At 37.4% G+C, this 26,633-nt stretch overlaps 1 protein-coding gene across 4 annotated transcripts in view; it reads right to left on the bottom strand.

Annotated features, from left to right (window-relative positions):
* Bmpr1a (bone morphogenetic protein receptor type 1A) overlaps window positions 1–26,633 on the bottom strand; it is a 98,311-nt gene that overhangs the window by 53,358 nt on the left and 18,320 nt on the right. The window lies entirely within an intron of this gene.

Below are 26,633 nucleotides of genomic sequence, written 5' to 3'. Positions count from 1 at the left end.
ACAAAATCTAAATAACCAGTTTCAATTTCATTCCAACTCCTATTTATAATACTAGGATTTGTAAGGGTATTTAAGGGTATTACATTTAATTGTACTGGTCCAATTCTGGGTGGCAGATTTCAACCACACTAATACCATCCTTAAGGACCCTATTGCTTCAAGGGACATTTATGAAAATTAAAGGTTGAAACCAGTAACATTTTTTTTATTTATTTAAAAATATACATGTTTGGGGATGGAGAGATGGCTCAGGGGTTAAGAGCACTGGCTGCTCTTCCAGAGGACCCAGGTTCAATTCCCAGCACCATATAGCACCTCACAACTGCCTGTAACTCCAGTTCCAGGGGACCTGACACCCTCATACCAATGCACATAAAAATAAGATAAATTGTTTAATAATATGTGTGTATGTGTGTTTATTTAGATCTTGTTCTCGTTTGTTGAGACAGGTCTTACTATGGACTCTAGGGCTAGCCTGGAACTCAAGATCCTCCTGCTTAGCCTGAAATTTTAAAAACAATTCCACCAAGGGAGGGCTTTTTAAAAAAACAAAAAAACCTAAAATTTCAAATAGGAAAGTACTATTTCATATTTCTGAAGGAAATTTTTAAAAGCAGTATAAACAGAACCTATGTCCCATTACAAGGTTAAATGCCTTTGTCTTCAGAACATTTAGTATGACAGCAATAATAACTAAATTCACATCAACTGGAACAACTCAAAACGGTCTAGCATATCAGTCTTCCTTAAAGATTCCATTCAGCGGACAGGCTGCCACAGCTAAATCTTTCATTGTCCAAGAAATGAGCATGACCCTGACAGCAATTAGTAACAATGTCTATACTTAGCTTTTCAGGGTCTCCTCATATGTAATCCACAACATAACCAGGTCTTAGAATTTTTCAGATCTACTCTTAGACTGTCACAAGAAAAATGAGGGAGAATACAAACAGATTTGAAAGACTGATGTTTTATTTTTCCAATCCAAAATCTTTATAATCTTAGAAGAATTTCCCCTCAATTAATTAAAAGAAATAAATCCATTATGCTCCTACTTTCTTTTTTTTCTTGTTTTGGTTTTTCAAGACTGAATTTCTCTGTATAGCCCTGGCTGTCCTGGAACTCACGCTGTAGACCAGGCTGGCCTCAAACTCACAGAGATCCGTCTGCCTCTGCTTCTCAAGTACTGGTATTAAAGGCGTGTGCCACCACTATCCAGCTATGCTTCCACTTTAGAAATGGTATATTTTATTCCAAAGTCATTTGGGGGGAACTATGAGTCTACCCTGAAAAGGTGTACAAAAGTAGAGATGACATAACCACTGTGTTAATTTTGATAAAAGTAAAAATAGTCCACTGATGTATCAATATTTAAGCATCAAACTTTATTCTAATTCTACCAGATATATTTGTAATGGATCAAATGATTAATAACATGCAAAAACTATTATTATAAGAAAGAACAAGATAAAGACTTGAATATATTTACAAAGTACACATGTAACAAATGACTCATCAATAATATATAAAGCCACCTCAAAACCCAACAATAGGGGTGGCAGTACAGTTTAGTGGTTGAGTGCTTGACAGAACCAACATGGCTCTAGGTTCAATATCCAGCACTTGGGGGGGGGATTCAAATTCTATAGTAGAAAGAAAAAAGTTCAACAAGAAAATAGTTTTTAAGGGTGACAGACATCTTATTTAAGAGGTCCTATGAACAGCAAATTAATACATAGTCACTGAGAAATGCAAATTAAGCCTGGCAGAGATAGCACTACACACCTAACAGGACAGATAAATTTAACAGTGGCCAAGTACCAGCCAAAAAGTAAAGAAAATTGATTTTCCCAAATATAGCTGATAAGCATGCAAAATAGCACAGTCACTTTGGAAAAGAGTTTAGCAATTTCTTTTTTAAATTTATTTTATGTATATGAATGTTTTGCTTACATGTATGTACCGTGTGTGTGTGTGTGTGTGTGTGTGTGTGTGTGTGTGTGTGTGTGTGTGTGTGTGTATGTGTATGTGTATGTGTGTGTGTTGCTCAAGGAGGCCAGGAGGGTATTAGATACCCTAGAACTTAAGTTACAGACAGTGGTGAGCTGCTGGGCTCAAACCTTGGTCCTCTACAAGAGTAACAGTGCTTTTAACCTCTGAGCTGTCTCTCCAGCCCAGCAATGTATTTTACAAACTAAATTTACATATCAACCAGGCCACCATGGTGCATCCCTATATTCTCAGCTCTCAGGAAGCTGTAATAAGAGGATGGTGTGTCCCTGGTCAGTCTAGGCTACATGCTACATAGAAGATCTTGTCCCTTCCCTCCTGAAAACACCCTAAATAACACACAACCCACTGACTGACTCCTAGACATTGACAAAGGTGCTCTGCTTGGCCAAAATCCTCTGAATTTTCTTCTATGCTAATCTGTTTGCTGTTCAAAACTCTACCATTCCTCAGTAGAGTTAATACTAAATATACTCAACAACACCAAATTCTAGCTCTATAGCCTTCAGATACAATTATATTTACATCAGTATTTCTTAGTAGCAATGAAAACACTAATGTACACCAATAATAAAACAGGTTAATAGTATATTCATAAACTGGAACCATCACATAGTAGTGGAAATGAAGGAACCATGACACCACACCAACATAAACAAAATCTCAAAATTGTAACAACTCTTAAAAAAAAGTCTTGTTCTTTAAAAAGCTAACCAAAGGGTTGCAGAGATGGATCAGAGGCTAAGAGCATTGGAGGCTCTTCCAAAGGTCCTGAGTTCAATTCCCAGCAACCACATTGTTGCTCACAACCATCTATAATGAGATCTGGTGCCCTCTTCTGGCCTGTAGGCAAATACGTAGGCAGAACACTATACATAATAAATAAATAATAAAAAAAATTTTAAAAGCTAACAAAAAATCTGGGAAAATATGTACTTATTAGCTATAAGATAATTATATACAGAGGTTTAGTAAACCATTTTGTTATAACAGAAGTTATTAAAATCAAACTGACAGACCTACAAGGAAATCCCAAAGAGTTTTCTTTACCAGCAAATTTCAAATTTTAGAAACTTATTTTTTAAAAGATATCTCCAACCCCAAATTGTTAGTTATAAATTGAGTGAAAAATTAAATTGCTCTTAAAAGATCAAAGAATATGTCTATCCTGTTGTATAGCTATTTCTTAATTAAAATATTGATCCTGCAGAAAGAAGGGAAACTCAGGAAGCTTACAAAACTTACAAGACTTAACAAGCCCCTCTCCCCAAGAGTTTCATAATAAGCAAGAAGAAACTGTTGGTGGAAAACTCCAGTGATACAGCTCTTCTGATGAGCACTGGCCATGATCCTGTGAGTAACCCCAATAATCTCACTGGTTCACCAAACTAGGCTTGGATGTAACTGTTTCTTTGATCAGTTGCATGTACCCTATCTAGAATGAAGAGACATTCTGTTCACCTTTCCAAAACAAAAACAAAAACGACACAACTATGTATAATAAACAATCTACAGGCAAGTACATTGGAGGGTGAGACTGTTTATTCTACATATGTTCTCTGTTCTGGATTTTTTTCAAAAAGTGCCTCACTCTGACCCAGAACTTAAGTTAAGTTACCCAGGTTAGATTTAAACTCATTATTCCCTTACCCCATACTCTAAAGTGACAGGATTACAGATGTGTGTCATTAAGCCAAGAGCAGCTATTTCTAAATGTCCTATTTAGAAAACAGAATACTGCTAAATTTCCTTCTCATAATAGACATATTTTCTAATGATGTATAACTGAGATTAAATTTTTAACATTGCCAAAGCAATGTAATTAAAGTTTAATGAATCAGTTTACACAGTTTCCTAAAAAAATTATACTTCATGAAAAGTAATTATCACCTTAAGGATATACTGTTTATAATAAACTTTAATCCAACTAATCTGCCATATATTTGACTTACTTATTTACTAAAAACTTAAAATTACTTTCATTTAAAGCCCAAACCCTTTGAGATCTATACATGAATAAAAATCAATTAATTATATTCTTAAAACTGCAGAAGATAAAATTATTTTCTGTTAACTGTACCCCTATAAAACTATCCATTGTATAGGAATATGCAAACTATTCATTTCCCACAAGATGAAAAACCAGTCTAGAGCCTCATCTTCAGAAGGTGAGGTAGGGGAGAGTGTTGCTACATGTCAACAGAGGAGTAAACACTTGGGAAAGAAAGTGTTAGATAGGAAGCCTACATTTAAATTCTCATCTCTATGTAATGAGAGGCAGGTAGTTAATTACTATTCTGTCCCAGCTTTCAAATAGTGACTCACATGCCTAAGGGAGGGGCCTGTATTCAGGATGAGCAGCAACTAGAGCAATCAAGGAGATTTCATAAGGAAGCAACGACAGGTCTGGGAGAGTTTCAGACAGATAATTACAAGCAACTATCCCAACATAATGCACCTAATCCAACTGCCTGCCAGGGAACTATTGACCTTCTTGCAAAAATACCATGGATCTATGGGGCAAAGTTTGTAAGGATTGCTATGCCTGAATTTCATAAAGTAACTATTATCAACCAGAAAAAGAGACAACGGAGAAAAAACATACCAGTTGTTTATACTCCTAAAGGTATTGTGGAATTTTTAAAGTATTTTAGACAGCTTCCTGCCAGCAACATTAAATGAACATGAATCATCTAGCCGTAAGAGAAAATGAGGTGGATTCAAGTGAACACCAAGAACACAAGGATGCCCTCTGAGGGGCTCTAGCTCTACCCAAGGTTCAGATTCTAAGCTAGTAGAGAACCACCATCAATGTGTAGCTGACACAGGTAAAAAAACACAGCAGCAGGGCTAGAAAGATGGCTCAGAGATAAGAGTCCTTATTGTTCTTCCAGAGGTCCAGAGTTCTATTCTCAGCACCCACATCAGCTGCTCACAACTGCCTGTAAGTCCAACTCCTGGGAATATGACATCCTCTTCTGGCCTCTGTGGGTAACTGCACACCTTAAAAAATCAAAACCCACCCACACTCAAGGACCCATGCCCACAACAGACATCACTACCCACAGCAAGTACTGTTCCAACTGAACATTAAAGACCTCACAGTCACTGCCTATCTTGATAGAAAACCACCAAACTAGGATACCTGAGGTACACATGCCATTCTTTTGGGAAGTAGAGAGTAGTGATGGACAAAAGGATAGCAGCATGGACTCTACAGTCAGAATGAGAACCAATGTTAGTTAGAATCCTACCTTCCTTGTTAACCTACTGTAACCCTTTGACAAAGTTACTTGCATAAGCTACTATTTGATTTGTAAAACAAGAACAATCTGAAAGGAAAGATCAAAGAAGTTAGAATAGGGAACAGCTCTTAAAATAGCAAACACTTTCTAAAGTGCAGTCATTCTCAGAATGCATCCAAGACAGTGACAGAAACACCACTCAGGAGTTAATAACAGTGTCCATTAGTATCAAAAATTTTCTGGTTGGCTTTAAGAACAAAAGCATGGTTGCCCAACGGTGGTGGTGTACGGTGGTGGTTGAACACCTTTAATTCCCACCACTTGGGAGCACTTGGGAGGCAGAGGCAGGAGGATCTCTGTAAGTTCAAGGTCAACCTGGTCTACAGATAGTTCCAAGACAGCCAAGGCTACACAGAGAAACCCTGTCTCAAAAGAACAAAGTGTGGTAGCAATGAAATATAGATGGTGTCCCATTTTACTGAACACTGCCAATTATGTGTTAAATTCTACACATTTATTGTCTTGTTCAATTCTTTTAAAAACCTATTAAAGAAGCATTTCTAATATTAGATTCCATACTACAGACAAAACTGAAGCACAGAGTATTTAAGTAACCTGTCAAGTTTCAAATCCTAGATTCAATTACCCGCTACTTATGTGAGCTGGGGCAAATTATTAGTCTTATTTCATTATTTCTCTTTGCTTCTTTTGCTTTAGGCAAAATGTTATAACTATATAGCTAAATTGCAATGCACATTGTAAGGTATTTTTTTGTTTGCTTGACATTAAAATTTCTTGTTAAGTTTGAAACCAGCATCTAACTATGTAGTCCTGACTGGCCTGGAACTCAGCTATGTTCCTCAGGATAATCTCAAACACACAGTTATCTGCCTGCCTCTACCTCCTCAGTACTGAGATAAAATTGTACCAAATGCCCAACTATTTTTAATAGTATGTGTGTGCGTGTGCATGTGTGCACACACATACAGGCATGCAAAGGTCAGTAGTCCTTTCTCTTCTTCCACCACAAAGGTCCCAGGGATTGATCTCAGGTTACCAGGCTTGACAGCAGCTAACTTTACCTTATAAGCCATCTTGCTGGCACCATAATGGTTTTTTAAGTATAGGATTTTAATCGGTAAAATTACTAGATTAGTATGTGATACATATTGCAAACTTCCTTCTAGAGAGGTTATGAGCAGTATAGGTCACTAACTTTTTCCAAGAAATTTTTATACTTTACCTATCTTTTGCAGCACCTTCCTTGTAAAAATGAGCAATAATATGATAGGCATGTCCCATTGTTATAAAAGCTAGTATTTATTAACTGCCAATAATTCCCTTTTGCATATTACCTCATTTAATGGATAAAGCAACAATTCGTGTAAGAACAATATCTCCATTTTCAAAATGGAGAAATGGAAGCCCACGGTAGTTAATTTACCCCAGATCACAAAGGTAAGGAGTAATTGAAGCCAAGTTTTCAAACTGGACAGTTTCAACACTGTCAATTTGTATGGCATGGTCACGACAACAAAAACAAGGATAGCAAATTTTAGAAGAACACCCCCCACCCCACCCCCACCCAAAAAAGACATTTAAAATACTGAAGAAAATGGATCTTCCATGCTCAGGAACTGAAAGAATACTATGACAACTATTGCAAAGAATACTATGCAATCCCTATTGAAATTCCAATGTCATTCTTTAAGGAAATGGGGAAAAAAATCTTAAAATTCATATGGAAGCACAACACCTTGAACAACCAAAGCAATCATAAGCAAAACTTGATGGGGGAGGTCCTTCTGTGTATGTTTGTCTTATTGGTTGATAAAGTACTGTTGGCCAACAGGAAAGCAAGATAGGGGTCAAGGAGGATTCTGGGAAATGTAGTAAAGAAGTCTTATGTTCCAGGCAGAAAGTGAAATAGCAGGCAGACTCAGAATATAAGCAGGGACAAGGAGGAAGTCGCTCTCTTGCTCTTCCTCCTGCTCTGGAGCCGCCATGTGATCCCAGCAAGATAGGACGCATTCTACCAGCATCCTCCATAAGTCTTATGATTATGGTTGATAATTAAGACTGAGCTAGCAGATGAGAAATCTTAGTCATTGGCCAACAGCACTGAAATTAATATAAGTCTCCCTGTGTTACTTGGGTCCTTAACTCGGCAGGCAGAACTTGGGCAGCTTTGGCGGGAAAACTTATTGTTACAAAAACATTGGTGATGGTATCAGCATACTTGATTTCAAGTTTACTACAGATCCATAATAACAAGAACAGCATGGGACAGAATAAACGACCAGATAAAAGGCCTTGCAAGTAACTACAGCCACCTGTGTTTTGACAAAGACAGCAAAAGTACATGTGATGGTTTGAATGAGGATGGCCCCCATAGGCTCATATATTTTAATGTTTGGTTTCCAGTTGGTGAACTGTTTAGAAAGGATTATGTTAGAGGGGGTGTGTCACTGGGGGGTGGGCTTTGAGATTTCAAAGCACACCAGACCCAGTTTCCCTCTTTGCCTTCAACTTGTATATCACACATGACCTCTCAGCTACTTTTCTAACACCATACCTGCATGAGGCCTCTCTCCTTGACATGATAATCATGTCCTAACTCTCTAAGCAAGCTACCAACTAAATGCTTCTTTTATAAGTCGCTTCCGTGACGGTGTTTCATCACAGCAACAGAACAGTAACTAAGACAGTGTTTCCATTGGAGGGGGAAAAAGTCTTTTCAACAAATAGTGCTGGGAAAACTGGATATATCCATATAAAAGTAATGCAACTAGATGCCCGTCTCTCATCCTGTACAAGAATCAACTCCAAATGGATTCAAGACTTTAATGTAAAACCTGAAACTCTAACATTAAAAAAAAAAAAAAAAAGTGGAAAAAGCACTGCAAGATAGAGGCATAAAAACTTTTTGGGTAAGATTCTGATGGCTCAGAAAATAAGACCAACAACCAATAAATGGAACCTCATGGAATTAAAGAACTCCTGCATAGAAAAACAAACTGGTATTGGATTGAAGAGAAAACCTACAGAAGAAAAGAAAATCTTGACCAGCTATACATTTGACTGAGGACTACTATCTAAATTTAAAAAAAAAAAAAATTCCTCAAAATACTTATTTAAAAAAAATCACCCCCAACAACGAGTTAAATGAAGTATATAGGTAGATTTCAAAAGATAAAATACATATGGCCAAAAAACATGAAAAATGCTCAACCTCATTAACCATCAGAGATACTAGATTGAAACTCCATACCAATCAGAATGGCAGTAATTAAGAAGACAACAAGTACTGGTGAGGATATACTGTTGGTGGGAAAGTAAACTAGTCCAACAATGGAAAGCAGTGTGGCAGTCCCTCAAAAAACCTAAAATTAGATCTACCATACAACTCTGCTATATCACTCCTGTGAATTTACTCACAGGACTCCAAATCAACATGCCACAAAGACACCTGCACATCAATGTTCATTGCAACACTATTTACAATAGCTAAATTATCGAACTAACCTAGGCATCAGCAATAGATGAATGGGTAAGAAATATGTGGCACATATTCACGACTGAAATTTTTTTAGCCATAAAGAATATAAACTCTTTGCAAGGAAACGAGTACAAACATGGATAATCATATTAAATGAATTAAATCTGTCTCATAAACTAAATATTTGTGTTTTATCAATTTATGGCTCCTAGATTTTATAATCTAGAACATAAAATAAGATCTATAGATACATAAAATGTATGTAAATAATACACACATACATGTAGGGGGAAGTTGTCTATGGGAACAAAAGAAAGTAATAGGAGAGGTAAAAGGGACAGATGGGGAATGGAAGAACATACACTTGATGTACAATACATACATGTATGAAAATGTCATTTAACACAGTATAATGGACAAAGAATATATACAATGAAAATTTTAAAAATCAAAAAGAGGGGCTGGAGAGTTGGCTCAGTGTTTAAGAGAGCTTGTTACTCTCAGAGGTCTAGGGGTTCAGTTCCCAGCACCCAAACGACTCATAACTGCCTGGGACTCCAGTTCCAAGGGATCCAATACCCTCCTTCTGAGCTCCATGATCTCCTCCATATCTGTGTTATATATAAACTTGCTTGCACATAAACAAATAAAACAAACCTTTTTTTTAAAAGAAGGAAAAATGTTAAATAGGAAAGAGAAGAAAATGATTACAATGAAAAAGATCTTAGGAATAAAGTGGAAAGAAATGAAACTGACACAATAATTTGGTGCAGTCAAGTATCTCTGGGAAGCAGGAAGTGAAGTCATCTTCCAAAACCAAAAGAATGGGAATGAGGTATAGGGTAAAGAGCACAGAACGGTCGGGCAAAGTTGCTGGGTAACTTTTTACCAGATGTGGTAGAACCATTTGTCTAATCACAACACAATCATGGATTATGGAAAAACAACTCATATCAGACCAAAAATACATATTAGAAGCTGAGAAATCATGTTTTTACAGATGGTATACACACAAATTGTACCACTCATAAGCCCAGAAAACTCCAGATCTCAAGATGTAGCTTAGGGATAGAATACTCGCATAGCATATACAGGCCCTAGGTTTAGTCCTGAACCAAAAAGAAACAAAATCCAGGGTCTGGTGGGGACTATTACTCTACTGGTTATCTCAAGGACAATAACCACAATAATCTTTCTAATTGTTCTTACTTTTAGGAGATGTGCAACATGGTAAAAGGAAGCACCAGGGTTCAAGTATACAATTCTTAACATGGTAGTTTTCTAGGAAACCTCAAATAGCAAACATCTTTAACTTCCTGTAACCAAAAAGGCTTCCCAACATAGGCAAGCTATTATTTAACATGGCATTTTGAATACACATTAAGAAGTTTTTTGAGATGTAGGTATATTGGGTCTAGAGAGAAAGAGCACTGTGGGTAAATGCTTGCTATGCACAAGTGTAGATTCCTTCATAAAGCCTGACACAGTAGTCATATCTTTCTGTAATCATAACACTACTATGGAGACATCAGAGGCAGAAACAGAAAAATCACCAGAAGCTAGAAGATCAACTAGCCTGGTGAACACAATGAGAGATTTGGTCTCAAACAGGGTGGAAAGTAAGAACTGACCCCTAATGTTCTCTGATACATGACACAAAGGGAGAGGGAAGGGAGGGAGGCTTTTAAAAATTAAGCAGCTGGGGCTGGAGAGATGGCTAAAAGCATTGGCTGCTCTTCCAGAGGTCCTGAGTTCAATTCCCAGCAACTACATGGTGGCTTACAATGATCTATAATGTGATCTGTTGCCCTCTTCTGGTATGTATGCAGAATACATAATAAATAAATAAATCGTTAAAAATAAGCAGCAATCAAGCTTTTCACTTTGGGTATGAGTCCAGTTGCAGAAATAAAAGGACAGAAGAAAAGTTGGTACTTAATGTAGCTATCTACCTTTACAAATTTTATACACTTGTATGCCCAATGCTTTGTAATACACAATCACATTTAATTTTCAAAATAATTCCATGTTATTCAGTACATATTCATGGAGTGCTACGTTTCCCAGGATCAAACCTGGGCCTGGGGATGTAGTTATAAATAAAACTACAACCTCCACCAAAATCCTGTCTTCTTAAAAATTGTATAGTATTTTATTATTGTCTTAGTAGGGTTTCTAATGCTTCTAAGAAACATCATAACCATAAAGCAAATTGGGGAGGAAAGGGTTTATTTGGCTTACAATTCCACACTGCTTTACATTAGTGAAGTAAGTCAGGACAGGAACTCAAGCAGGACAGGAACCTGGAGGCAGGTGCTGATACTGAGGCCATGGAGGGGATGCTGCTTCCCATGGCTTGCTCAGCCTGCTTTCTTGAATCAGGACCACCAGTCAGGGGTGTCACCACCCACAAATGGCTTGGCCTTCTCATATCAATCACTAATTAAGAAATGCCTACAGCAGGGGATGTGTTTTCTCAATTGAGGTTCCCTCCTTTCAGATAACTCTAACTTACATCAAATTGCCGAAAAACTAGCCAGCACAATTACCTACTTATATTTTAATGAGGTTAAGAAATTTATTTAATGGGGTCTGACCAAGGAGGTAGCAGATACAGGACTTAAATTTAGGTATGTTAGCTCAAATACATAGCTTGAATCAAACTCATTTCTAGCATATAAAACTTCTGCTCAACAGATGGGGGCGGGGGAACAGTAATGCTTGACAACTTCAAATATTTTGTCAATTTGTGTACTTAGAAAACTCTTTAAACACTTCACCTTCCATTCATTTTGTACATTTTATAACAAAAGGATAGATAACTCAACTGAAAGAGATATAAAGACCAGAGTGGGGTAAAGTTTGCCAGTTACTCTACTCAGGATTACAAATCAGTGCTTGTGAGTAATATCTGTATATAGTTTTCTGCCACTGTCCATTTGGCTTTGAAATTTAAGTTAATGCTGACCTGAGAATGACCTGGGTATTCTTTCCTCTTTTATGAAAAAATCTGACAAGGACTCACGTTAGTTCTTTGACTGTTTGGTAGAGCTCAACGGCAAAGTCACTGATTACTCATGTGCTTCCTTACGTGTTATAGATCACCTCATTTTGGTTTTCCCATGATTCACTCTTATTAGCTTTTATGTTTCTAGGAATCAGTCCTTTCTTATAGATAATATGTCTAATGTGCTGCGTATAATTGTTCACAGTGCTCCTCTATTTCTACACCTGTGTTCACAGCAAGCATTATTCTAATGTCTAAAATGTGAAAGCTACCAAGAACTAATCAATGGACAAGCAATAAATAAATAAATAAATAAATAAATAAATAAATAACACATATAGTTCTACCCTGTCTAACAATGTTCCAGTCAATGCCCGGCTGCATATGGTCCTGTAAGACACTGAAACATTCTAGTGTGTAGTGATAGCCTTTGACTTTATAACAGCTCTAGTACAATGTACTATTCTTTGGTTTGTGATGCTATTGTAAACAAATCTACTAAACTGAAAGTGTAGCACTGGGTTCACAAAAGTAGCAGAGCTAGATCTTGAGTTCAGTGTCAATCCTAAGGAACAGTCCATGGTATAGATGTACCAAATCCCCATTTGTCTACCAAAGAGCACAGCCTGCTCCCTGTTTGAGGCAACTATGAATAGAGATGCTAATCACATCCACACACAGATGTTGGGACAAATTTAAATTGTCATTTCATTAGTACAAAAATTTACAAATGTGAATGTAAGTTATTTTATAAAAGGATGTTTTCTCTACTTTTTCAATATTTCAAATCAATCTATCTATCCATCCATCCATCCATCCATCCATCCATCCATCTATCTTCCCCAAGTGCTGGGATTAAAGGCATGTGCCACTACCACTTGGCTGTTGTTTTTGTTTGTTTGTTTGTTTGTTTTTGTTTTTCGAGACAGGGTTTCTCTGTATAGTTTTGGAGCCTGTCCTGGCACTTGCTCTGTAGACTAGGTTGGCCTCAAACTCACAGGGATCCACCTGCCTCTGCCTCCCGAGTGCTGGGATTAAAGGTGTGCACCACCAACACCTGGCTCTGGCTGTTATTTTTCAAGGGAATAAAACTGCCAGAAATAAACGTATATTTTACCACCTTAAAAAAGGTCTTCCCTAAATGATGTAAATAAACATTTACCTCTAACTCTAATTAATGTAATGATGTGTATATGATGTATGTGACGTTAGCAACTTAATTTGCAATACATAATAAAGTGAGCTGAAGCCAGAGTGGGTAGCATGTACACAGAGTCTTAGCTAAGGTGAAAGACCTAGACAGGAAGATCATTTGCACCAAGGATTTCAAGAGCAGCCTAGATATGTAACAGGACTCCACCCCCCTGAAAAAAAGTAAACTAAATGAAGTCATTAGAATAGCAGATGAACAGGTATGTGATAGATGAATAGGTGTTAATGATACAACTGAACTGATTTGGGTGTCTGAAAGTTTCTATCAGAATGTCATGGAAGAAGTACAGTATAGTTTTGAATGGTAGCATGCAACCACAGATACCACTAAAGGCACAATAAATGCTGATGCAGTCAGTAAATTACTTCCGAAAGTAATTCCTGTCTCCTAAACCATGAACCACCTTAATAAAAGACATATGTTGAAGAAAAAGCCTTAAAATTTCTATTATAAAATCTGAGTACTACAAATTACAGAATAATTACCTAATTTAAAAACATCTATTGTACTCAAATACCAACTTTGAGTTTCTAGTCTAGCATGTAATTTGCTTGGAAATCACCACTCAGACTTAACAATTAAAAAGTTGACCAAACTGAAAGTCAACAACTCTCTTAAGATCTATCAGAATAGCGATGTTGCAGCGTAAACTGCTGTCCCCAAAATTAGAGACAGACAACTTACATGCAGAGGATCACAATTTACTAGAGCTGAAAACCCTGACTAAAACTCGGCAAACAAGCCTGTTCTACAGAGCGAGCTTCAGGACAGGCTCCAAAGCTACAGAGAAACCCCACCTCAAAAAACCAAACCAAAGATTGACATGTGAAACAAGCTTGTTCCTAATTTGAACTAATAAAATAAAAAAAAGAAATTAATAATGTTCTAAGAAATAGAAAAAAAACAAAGCAAAGCAAAACAAATAAAACAAAAACAAAAAAACTTCACAACTCGAAACCAGTGCCAGGATAGAGAAACAATCTGAACTGCAATCAACAAAAAGCACCCTGAAGGGGTGGGGAGAGGCTCAGCCATTCAAGGCTAGGGTCACAACCATACAACCAGCCTCGGATTCTTAAAAGGAATGGGTGGGAAAGAAAACATTTTGAAATATACCCGAACTTTTTATTTTGGAGTGTGTGGAAACAACAGGATCTCATTTAGCCCAGGTTGGCCCTTAACTCCTGGTAATTTTTTCTGTCTCAATTAGTTTTACACAATACCCAACAGGAGCATTATTTTCTTCTTAATAAGGTCTCTCTTCAAGAGAAGCTATTTACCAGAGGCGAAACCACTGGGATTTTATCAGAACCCAAATCACCTGGACAGGAGGGAATACCTAACTCCAAACAGCTCTATCCTTGCAGCAAAAAGAAACTAGCTAAATCCATCCCCCTTTTAGTAAAGAAGTACCCAACTGTGGCCTACACCAAGACATATATGATTTAAATTGCAGAAAACACTAAAAATTCTTTAAAAGATCTATGCAGAAAGACTCCTTGCTATAGAAAGTCAAAGAATTACATTCAACACCTTCAAAGAAAGATTTATTTATTTTTATGTGCATTGGTATTTTTGCCTGAATGTATGTCTGGCCAAGGGTGCTAGATTCCCTGAACTGGAGTTACAGACAGTTTCAAGTCACCATGTGAGTGCTCTCTAGGCTACATTCAATACCTTCTGAAAACCAAGAGAACCAAAAATAATAAAGTATTGGGGAAGGCAACACAGCTAGAATTCTACATCCTGAGAAATTGTCCTTCAAATGGATAGGAGTCAGTGACATGAGTCAGTAGATGAAGGAACTTGCTTCCAAACCAGATGACCTGAGTTTAACCCCCAGGCCCTACATGCTAGAAAGAAATCACTCCCATGAGAACACACACACTATATGTAATTTAAATTTTTTCCAGTGAGAATGAAAACCTTTCATAAGGAAATGTTGCATGAAGCACTGCCCTCATGCTTATCAACTTATTCTAGCAGATATGGAAGGCTATTAAAATAATACAGAATTCAACTAAATAACAGACTTGATATGCTAGCTTTTTATTAACTACATCCCTCTGAAATTTTGGAATCTTCCAACACCTCTTATTTCACCTTTTAGTCATTTATCTAGGCCTTCAAAATCTTACCAATAGGACTAGAGTCAGGTGTAAAATTAAATTCAAAGATTCTGCTAAGATCTTTACTCTAGAAACCCTATCCAATCAAACGCAGACTTTCGTTTTGAAGACCAGCCACCCCCTCCCATTCCTAGTCCACTTGTTTTTTTAACAAAGGAAGAAACAGATCTCTGTGAGTTTGAGGCCAAGGACGGTCTGTTCTACAGCAAGTTCAAGGCCAGCAAGTTCAAGGAAAGAGAAAGTTACTGAAAATTATGAACTTTTGTGGACAGTGACAGTAATTGATAGAAGTGTTGAAAAACAAATAAACAAAAAACACTTGGCAAAATTCCAAAAACCTCAATGTACTTAATTCAAAGAAAAGATTTCTTTCCCTTCCAAGTATGGACTAGTGAATTGAAGTTCTATTTGAACTTCAATGGGTTCAATCACTTTATAAGTCAAGGTTTGTTCTGTAGAAAGGGGAAGAAATATTCATTTAAATATAATATTCTAGCCAGGCATGGTGGCACCTGTATACCCAGCAGACTTCTGTGAGTTTGAGACCAGCCAACAGCCTGGTGGGTGGGTGGGTGGGTGGGTGGGTGGGTGTGTGTGTGTGTGTGTGTGTGTGTGTGTGTGTGTGTGTGTGTAAAGAGAGATCTTGTATCAAAAGAACAAAAACAAAAATAAAAAACAAAAATTTGAACACACACACAAGAAATCCTATGTTAAACCTTTACAGTCTCTTCTCCCTTTCCTTCTAGGCATGTCTGCCCAGGGTCAGAGGCCCCCATGTACCCCAGAATAGCTGTGTGTGGCTCCACACAAAATCACAAATTCACTTTAACTATTATGTGATGTTCTATGTCCTGGCATTTTTTGCTGTAATTCAATGGTGAAGTTCTTGAGTGGGACTCTGTAAATAACAATGTTGTGTCACAATGTCCAAAGGTTAGTCATACCAGTTACTTACGCACTTATATTTGCAAAAGTATTCCTGATAAGCAAAGTATAGGCAAATGTAGTTCAAAGTCTTCAACTTTTTGAATCTTCTTTTTTTGTCCTTTCACAAATCAGTCTAAAATGCAGGGAGCTAGAACAAGCCCTAAATTGCAACACTGATTTTACACAGGGCAGCTCTCATTTATGTGTCACCAGGACCATCTAAAAGATGTGTAAGACTGTAATGTGTCACACAGAACCTGAGAGTTTGGAGCAAAGGAGCCAGCTATGTCAAATGCTGAAAAGTTGAAGAAGTGAAGAGACAACATGAACCCCTTGGGGCCATCAATAACACAAAATACTCCAAGGGAGTATTAGCACTAACTGTGCTAGACAGGGAGTATTAGAATCAGCTAATCAGAGGAGCAGCTAATGGAAGGCGAAGAAAGGAGGTATCACTGATGAACCACTCCCCAAAGCATCTGGCTCCTCAGACAGAGGAACTTGCTGTGATGAACAGTTTGTAAAATGAAATAAATAGGGGCTAGAGGTATGGCTTAGTGCAGCGGTTCTCAACCTTGAGTCATGACCCTTTGTGGGTCAAATGACCCTTTCTTTCACAGAGGTCAAATATCAGATATTTACATTATGATTCATAACAGTAGAAAAATTACAGCTATTAAGTAGCAATGAAATAATTTTATGGGTGGGGGTCACCACTTCATGAGGAACTGTATTAAAGGGTCACAGGATTAGGAAGGTTGAGAACCACTGGCTGAGTGGTTAAGAGCACTGGCTGTTCTTCCAGAGGACCAGGGCTCAATCCCTGGAACCCTCATGGCAGTTCACCAACTGTGTGTATCTCCAGTTCCAGTGGATATAGTGCCCTCTTCTGGTCTCTAAGAACACCTCATGAATGTAGTTAGTACACAGACATTCTGTCAGAAACACCCACACATAAAATATTTTTTAAAAAAAGTGGAATGATCCTTCCTAATCCTGTGACCCTTTAGTACAGTTCCTCATAGCCAGGCACAGTGGCATATACCTTTAATTCCAGCACTTGGGAGGCAGAGGAAATCTCTAAATTCAAGGCCAGCCTAATCTATAGAGAAACTCTGACTCAGAAGCAAAAGAAAATGAATAGGGGAAGATTATTCTCATAAATACCACGAACAAACAAAACTAACTAAGTAGTATTTATTTATAACTCCTTAGTAGACCCAGTGCAAATTATTAAGCATTTTGTATACACTGGCCTGTACAGAGGCTAGTATTTACAAATGATGGCAGTTGTTCAACATATAAAAATTTGTTTACTAATCTAAATAACTCAGGAAGTTTCTCTTCACACACATACAAGGAGTATGGGGTTGTTTTGTTTTATTCATGACTGCAAGACTAATTATATTTTATTCTTTAAAATAATCCCTGTTGGGCAGGCAAAATGGATCAGCAGATATAAAGCATTTGCCTGGCCAACCCAATGAATGACCTAAATTCAATCTCCAGATCCCAAGGTGGTGGGAAAGAAGCAATGCCACAACATTGTCCTTTGATTTCTGCATGTAATTTGAAAACACACACATACTACTAATAATACGAATTTTAAAATTAAAATGATCCCTAGTGATGTTTAAAATCCTGTTCTAGTTAAAGTTTTCATTACATATATTTTTGACATAGTACACTGATTTTCCTTTTTTAAAAAATGTTTTTATTTTGTGTTTATGTGTGTTTTGTCTGCATGGAAATGTCTGGATCCCCTGGAACTAGAGTTAAGAGACAGTTGTGAGCTGCCATATAGTTGCTGGGAATCAAACCTGAGTCCTTGGAAGAACAGCCAGTGCTCTTAACCACTGAGCCATCTCTCCAGCCCTGAACTTCCTTCTTCCTATGAGTTAAGGTTTAAAAGATAAGACTTCCAGAGCTAGAGAGACAGACAGATGGTTTAGCAATTAAGAGCACTGACTAAACTGCTCTTCCAGAGGACCCAGTTTGATCCCAGCATCCACAACTTTCTGTAACTCTAGTTCCAGGGGATCCAATGCCCTCGATGATGGGGGAGGTCCTTCTGTGTATATGTTTGTCTTATTGGTTGATAAATAAAGTACTGTTGGCCAATAGGGAAGCAAGTTAGGCAGGACTAGGAGTAGAGGAGGATTCTGGGAAATGTAGTAAAGAGAAGTTTTGTGATCCAGGCAGGAGGTAACATAGCAGGCAGACTCAGAATATAAGCAGGGACAAGCAGGAAACCACACTCTTCCTCCTCCTCTCTTCTATGTGGAGATGCCATGTGATCCCGGAAAGAGGACGCACTCCACCAGCATTAAGTCTTTATAAAATATATAGATTAAGAAATCCTAGTCATTGGCCAGCAGCATTGTACCTAATATAAGTCTCTGTGTGTTATTTCGGGCGCCCACATGGTGGCGGGGCTCGGGCGAATGGCAGAAATATTTATTGTTACAGCCCTCTTCTGGCTTCCACAGACATGTGGAACATACATGGTATACTTCCCTCCAGAAGCTTAAAGTGCTGCTAAAAGATCTACTTATGACAGGCTGCCATTTAAAAAAAAATTCTTTTTTTAAATTTATAGACTTCATCTGTATTTTCATAGTGGTCTTAAATGAGTTAAGAACTTCGTTTTTAAATTCACAATTACTTGAGAAAAGTATTTTCTTGTACCTAGAGAAGTATGACGCAACATTCACAGAGCACCAACAATATGCACATTAGTAAGTGTGGTGGTAGGGGGTAGAAATATTAGTAGGTGTGGCCTTGTTGGAGGAAGTGCGTCTTTGGGGGTGCTTTAAGGGCTCAGATGCTCAAGCCACACCCAGTGTAGCATTCTCCTCCTGCTGCCTGCCAATTCAGATGTAGACCTCTCAACTCCTTCAGCATCATGTCTGCCTGCATGCAGCCATGCTTCCTTCCTACCGTGACAATAATGGACTAAATCTCTGAAACTGTAAGCCAGCCACAATTAAATGTTTTCCCATATTTATAAGAGCTGTCATGGTCATGGTGTCTCTTTACAGCAATTGAAACACTAAGACAGCAAGCACATTCACTTTATACTTCAGTAAAGCATGACAAGCTCTGTGGCCATTCCTCATCTCATTTACAGATGACCTTCAATAGTTCTCAAAGATCAGTATTTTTACCCAGCAGAAACAATGCTTAGGCTTGCCTTTGACAGATTTCATCAATCAAGAATGAGTACAATCATCTTACCTCACAGTATCAAAAATGCAAAGTAATGGTTCTGAAGGACAATGTTCTTTGGAAGGGGGGGGGGTTTGCCCTCAGGGACTTACAACCTTAACTTCAAGTCCTTCAATTTTCTGATTTTACTGGCCTTTTCTAATTGTTAATTCAGTCAGCTATTGACTCAAGGGAAATTGAAGTCAGTTTTTATTTTTTGCTAACAAGTTCCTTTCCTGGGCCTCTTAAGAAAGCTCTGGAAAAAACTAAAGTTCTTAAAATTATTATTAATATAATTAAAGCAAGAAAGAAAAAAAAAAAAGAAAGCATTGACTGTAGCCACAATGAAACTGCTGAGCACATGTACCAAGTAAGGTTTCTATTACACAATGCTCAGGTAAGACTTCTCACTTACCTGGCACTTGCAAAGCTGAAAAAATAGACTCGGTCTCAAAGAAACAGGTATATAAGCTATAACTTATTGTGATATGTACTACAAAGGAGATTTAAAACAGGGTGCTTAAGAATGCTACACAACTTACAGAATGAAAACACTTCTCAAATTCCAACAACCATTTTTCTTGGCCCTTCCAAAAAAACATCTTTTATTTGAATTAGGAACAGGATTGTTTTACATGACAATCCCATTTCCCTTCTCCTGCCTGTCCTCCCCTACCTGCCCCCACCCCACTAAAACCTTATCTGTCTCATATCTTCTCTGCTCCCCCTGGATGGTGAGGCCTTCCATAGGGTGTCATTAGCCAAGAAACATCTTTAAAAGAAAGCCTAAACAAAAATGACCTATCTATCCATCCCATTCATATTAAACATATCATATACATTTAAAGTATCCAATGTGTGCAATGTAAGCCAGAAGGAGAAAGATATATGCCTGAACATCCTCCACAATGTAGCTCCCTGTTACTTTCCTTAGATGTTTGCTAACACCTATGCTGCCATATAATTTTAAAAACTCACAATGATACAGTAGTAGGCATACATTATGTATATAAACAGTAACTAGTTCATTACTTAAAATCCAATTAGAAATGCAGGATAAATAAGAAGAGTACACACAGGCATTATAACCTACAGAGGCACAGAGAGACAGGTATGGTGACACAGGCCTTTATTTAGTTCTAACACTTGGGAGACAAAGGCAGGAGGATCTCTGTGAATTTAAGGCCAGTCTGGTCTACATAGCAAGTTCTAGGCCAACCAGGGCTACATAATTAGACCCTATCATAAAACAATTACAACAACAAAACAGAAGCACAGAGAAGAAAAAAATGACATTTTCAAGAAGACTAGCATCAAAAGAAATGGCAGTGGGGAAGGGGGTATATAACACCTACTATCAAAATACTAAACAGATATAAATACATATGAAATCTGATATAATTGTTACTAATTTTTTACTTTCTTCAGAAGAATATTAATCAAACTGACAGATTAAAATGACCTAGACATAAGGAAAAATTACTTTCATAATGGAAGGCAGTGTATGTTAGAGATGTAATCACTTTGTAGGTAATAAACCTTTGAAGCCCTCAGAAATAAACCAGTTGCACAAAGATGTATTTATAAAGGGCATTCAAGCCAATAACCAAAAATTACTTAAATGATTAGAGATTTTGAAAAGTTGATACTCTAAAAACTGAGCTAGGAAAACCATCACAAAATCAAATTACAACTCAGAATTGTACAGAATCGTACTTTTTCTAATAACTGTTTCTGTGAAAGCAAAATGCTTTTTTAAGTCTTCATTTATCTGTGAACAAGAAGGAACTGAACAAAAGTAGAGGGTGGGTACTGCTGTGGGTACTTTTTACTGGGTCTAAAACACAATGATCCAATTCATTCAAGTTCATTTTATGCCAACAGTCATGTTTTCTTCAAAATTTAACTAAATGTATTCCATATCAACTACAGATACGTTTACATTTAATTGCATGGCTAAAATCTTTGTTTCTCAAGGACTGTACCATTTTTTAAAACAACTCTGCACGCACAAAAAAATCTTTTTGCTTACCTGTTAAATAAAAGGCCTTTAAATGAAAAAGTAGTGACTTTACAAATATTGAGGTTAAGATAGTCTGTTTGGGGGTTGTCAGGAAGGAATTCTCTTGCTCCCCAAGTTGTGGCAGGGTGGAGACAGAAGCAATCACATATCCTAGGCTGGCTCCACACTAACAGTGAACAAAGAATGTGTAACTTGATCACTTCTTCACAGCAACACCCAGGAGTAATTTAACCTCTCAGGCATCTTTGTGCAGTTAATAGGGGAAAGGATTTACTTGCTATTAGCACCTAAGGGGGAAAAAAATCCAATCACTTTTTTAAAAAGTGGTTCTTGTTTAATATGTAGTAATATTTGGGAGTCAAATGTAAGGTACCTAGACAGACAATTACAAATGAAGACTTTGCTACCCAAGTAAGATTCCATTATGCAAGATTAAAAATGCAACTGGAGTTTTAAGAACAATTAGTCTTACTTATCCAACATGGCTTCAGTATTGATTTTGCTTCTACAATGACGACAGCAGTAATTAGCTCCTACGATGTGTTCAGAAAAGGAAATAAATGAGATTTTAAATTTTAGATATATTTGAATTTCTGTCCAGTTACTAAAAGAATCATCCAAATTTTTTATTTTTTGTTTTGCTTTTTCGAAATATAGTTTCTCTGTGTAGCCCTGGCTGTCCTGCAACTCACTCTATAGACCAGGCTGGCCTCAAACTCACAGAGATCTGCCTATCTCTGCCTCCTGAGTGTTGGGATTAAAGGCGTGCACCACCACTGCCCAGCAAAATCATACAAATTGTATACTTTTAATTCTTAATCAACTTTCATTTGCCCTAGCAAGGAGACAGGTGAATCTGAAAATGTGATAAAGGGCAAGGAAAACCTTGCTAGCCAAAGATGTAGTGAATTTTCTCAACACTGACAAAAACTCCTTAGCTTTCTAACAAAATGTCAAAGTACTTCTTCATGCATGACTTAATGCATCCTCACAACTCTGTAAGTTAGGTAGGCCACATACTTTTATTGAAAACAAACACAAGAATTTGTTGTAGAGTGCCTCTGAACTTTAGTCTATAGCAGACACATGCTGGAAAGCAGTACCGCCTTCTTTCACCAGTAACCTTACCGCCTTCTTTCACCAGTAACCTAACTACCCAAGTCACAGTGCTAGCTATCATACAGCAGAAATGAGTCAACCCAGATTTGACCATTCAGCCGCACCATATTCATCTTTATCAAAATAAATAAAGTGAAGATGTTAAAGTTATGCAGCAAACTAAAAACGAACTATTATGGTAGCTAATGATGGCTCCTGGAAAGATGTTGAATCCTAATCCTTGGAACCTATGAATGTATTAGTTAAAATAGCAAAACAAATGTGCAAGCATATTTATAAAGTGCATTCAAGTTTTAACAACCAAAGCTTATTTAAATGATTAAAGATTTTGAAAAGTTGATACTCTAAAAGCTGAACTGGGGAAAACATCCAAAGGTCAAATTACAACTCAGAATTACAACAATTACAACTGCAGAAGATTTTTACTAACTGTTGATGTGACCACAAAATTTGAGGCATGGAGATTACCCATCTACTCCTTGAGTTCCCAAAAGTAGAAATACCTTTTTGCACTCAGGGAAAAGAATAAGAAGGCAAAGGTGTGAGACATGAGAGCTTGCTGAGTGTGAAGACAGGAGGTTACAGGGAAAGCAATGTGGCCAGTCTCTAAAATCTGAAAAAGGTACAGTACTAGACAGTCTCTTAGAGCTTGCAAAAAGGAACACAACCCTTGAAAACACCTCCATCTAGACTAGAGAGACATATGTTGCACTTGTGTCCTATAGAACTATATGCATAGCTCTAAACCAGTATGTCTGTGCTAAACCGTACAGCAAAAGAAAACTAACAAACCAATCATAGAATGTAATAGGCTGTTTGGTATTTCCAACTACTGCCTTACAATATTTTTTAGAAATCTGTCAAGTAAGAGAATATATTACTCAGAAAAATAAGTCTTGCCTCTGTCCACATAAGATAAAATACAAATACTGTTCACTATATAACTATGTTCTATTTTAGCCAAAAGGTCAAAAATTGACAGAATGTAACTTTGTTGCTTAGTGATATTCTGGGCCAATGCTCTGCTTCTGAAACTTTACTATAGTACTCCTACCAAATACAATTCCTGAAATAACAAAACACAGAACTCACTCCTTCGCAGAAAGAGACAGAGAGTCAGAGACAGAGAGAGAGACTATATATCAGGGAATGTAACTGGCTCAAGCAGCCAACAGGTTTAGTCACCTACCCCAAATTGCCAATTAAAGGTACAAGTAAAAGTAAAAAGCAGAGATCTAGTCAATGTGGTGGGAAGAGAAGCAAAAGGGTTCAATGATCCCAATTTTGCCTTTAAGAACTAGCATGAGCTTTAGGTTTAAACTGAGGTAGCACTGCAGCAAGAAGAGGAGGGGGTATGAATAATTAGCAGTCCTGTCCTATGCTCACTGTTTCAGCTGTGGTGCTGCAAAGTGGACCATGATTACTGCTTGAGAGGACAAGCGTCTCAGAAAATGATCCAAGACTTGTGGGTAAATGTCCTGCAAGGTATGCAGCAACTGGGATTCTAGGTGACTGCAACCTTAAGACAATGACCTGTACTGTGCTTTCATCCTTCAAGAAATAGAATAGGCTGCCATCACATCCTTAGTGCAGTCAGGGATGAGGCTGACCTGAAATACAGGAAACTCAAAATGAAGGCACAGGGGAAAAAAAAGCCTAGGGGCTTTTACCCTCCTTTTAGCTATCCTATGTGTCCAAAGTCAAGACTTCTTTCGTAAAAAAAAAAAAAAAAACTTGTAAGTAAGTGCCTAAGAGCTGGAAAAAAACAGTAAAGTGACAAAAAGAATGGGGTCAGAAGACTGAGATGGAGAGTATTTGCAAAGCAGTGAGGGAATGGACTAATAAACAGAAATACGCAACACTGAAAGCAGTTCAAAGAATGTTTGCCAAGAAACTGATAGATATCAACAAAAATGAATAAATTAGTCCTTAGCTTCCATATTGTTATTATTCCATTTACACATGGGGACACTGTAAACACCACACATTTACATAATTTTGCAAGGTCACATAGCTAAGAAGTGACAAAGATAGGATTCAAATCCAGATTTGCTGAATTCAATCCTTAGCACTAAAGAGAGAAGGGGAGCCAGGCATTGTGGCACAACCTTTCATCCCAGCACTCAGGAGGTAAAGGCAAGCAGATCTCTAAATTCGAGGCCAGCTGGTCTACAAAGTGAGTTCCAAGACAGCCAGGACTACATAGAGAAACCCTGTCTCACACAAAACAGAGGAAAGCAAAGCAAAACAAAAAAAGGAGGGAGGAAGGGAGGACTGATGGACTATGAGGAAGGGGAGAGAAGAAAAGAAAGAGGAAAGGGAACTCTTTTGTCTTACACATTTAGTTCACTTTACTATTCTGCTATAGTTATGCTACTAACACCTTCAGCAGAACAGAAATAATTCCCACCTTAAGTATAAAGCAGCTGCATGCAGAGCACTTACCAAAGTACCCGATATGTATAACACACTTGATAAATGGCAGGTGCTGCACTAGACATTTCTCTTATCTGACTTTATTTAATTCTCATGAGAGCTCAGTGAGCTGGATCACTGTTTTTATGATGGAAAAACTGAGGTTAAGGTCATATAACCATTGAGCAACAGAATTCCAAATATTTGACCATCACTGGCCTTAACATTTTCATTTGTGTATTCAACTGCAAAGACCTACCAAGCCCTCTCACATTATGTGTGTTCTATGTGGTGTTTGCTGGTGTGAGTGGATGCGTGTGCAAATGCAGGTGCATGTACACTTGTGTGCCCATGAATGTGAAGCTACAGGCTGAGGGCTGAGGTCTTCCTTAGATTGCTCTCCCTTTTATTTTTACTTGGAAATCTTTAAAAATCTACTACATTACTATTTATCCATTATGACTATGCACAAGTACCACAGTGTGCTTGTGGAAGTCAGAGGACAACTTGTTGGAGTCTGTTATCTCTTTCCACCATGTGGGTCCTACAGATTGAACTCAGGTTATCAACCTTGGTGACAAGTGATTTTTACCCACTACACTATACTGTTGGCTCTATTTTGTTACTTTTTGTAAAGTAGCAAGGAAACTTCAAAAGCTGGGTGACAGTGAGATCAGACTGAGTGAGAAAGTATTCAAAGGCCTTGCTACCTTTGTTATTCTGAAAAAGTGTCTCCTCAGCTGACTTGCCTCTGTGCTGCCATGCACACCCCCACTTAGTCATGAGATTATATGAGCCACTGTTCCAGGCTTTTTATGGAGGTTCTTTTACTTAGGTCCTCATACTTGTGCAGCCGTCATTTTACTGACCAAAGCATCTCCTGGCCCCCTTACACTTTATGTTGACCATAAAATCCTCTGTAAGCAGAATAAATAAAAAAAAAAAAATGACTCATAGCACCTTATAAATATTGACAGTTTAGTAACTCCATAGTACTTACTCTTAAAGGTGTTCACCAGAATCAAAGCACTGTGACCTGACACCCACTAATCCACTTTTTAATAATTTATTTAAATTTATTTTATGTGAAATAGTGTGAATCCCCTGGAAATGGAGTTACAGAAAATTGTGAGCTGCCATGTAGGTGCTGGGAATTGAGCCCAGGTCCTCTGGAAAAGCAGCCAGTGCTCTTAACCTCTGAGCCATCGCTCCAGCCCCACACTAATCCATTTTAAAATGAAAATTCACATCATTTCCTTCTACCCTGAACTCATCTTTCCATGATATCTGCCCCAAAATTATTTCTACTCCTTGAAACTCTAACCACTCAAAGTGATTATTTTCAAGTTTAAGCAAAAATCTTTTGTTCTGTTTATTTACAAATGAAATTTTTAAGAATTTCTCATTGTAAGTAAGCTATTAAGTAAAAATAATTGAAAATTTATTGGGGACTCAATTATTATGATTATTAGCAGTATACTGATTTAAGGGACAAATATTACATAATTTAGTAAGTAACAATGTAAAATTTTTTCACAAAAAATGTACTTCTATGTGATGGGCACCTTTTTAAATTACTTTATACTATCTTTTAAAATAATGTTGCTAAGTAAGAGAGAGTTTAGCAAGTTTACAGAACAAGTTCCAGGACAGTAGGGCTACACAGAGAAACCTTCTCAAAAAAAAAAAAAAAAAAAAAAAAAATCACAACTTTCAAAATCCCTTCTAAGTTATGCATTGAAACTTTTAGCATGATTCATCATTAAAAACTTTTTGTTGTTGCCAAGGATTGAACCCTTCATATTCACCACTGAACTTACCCCAGCCCTAAAATATTTT

The sequence above is a fragment of the Cricetulus griseus genome (assembly GCF_003668045.3).
Source record: "Cricetulus griseus strain 17A/GY chromosome 1 unlocalized genomic scaffold, alternate assembly CriGri-PICRH-1.0 chr1_1, whole genome shotgun sequence".
NCBI lineage: Eukaryota > Metazoa > Chordata > Mammalia > Rodentia > Cricetidae > Cricetulus > Cricetulus griseus.
Note: the sequence above shows the minus strand (reverse complement) of the source record. Positions and strands in the feature narration are given on the sequence as shown.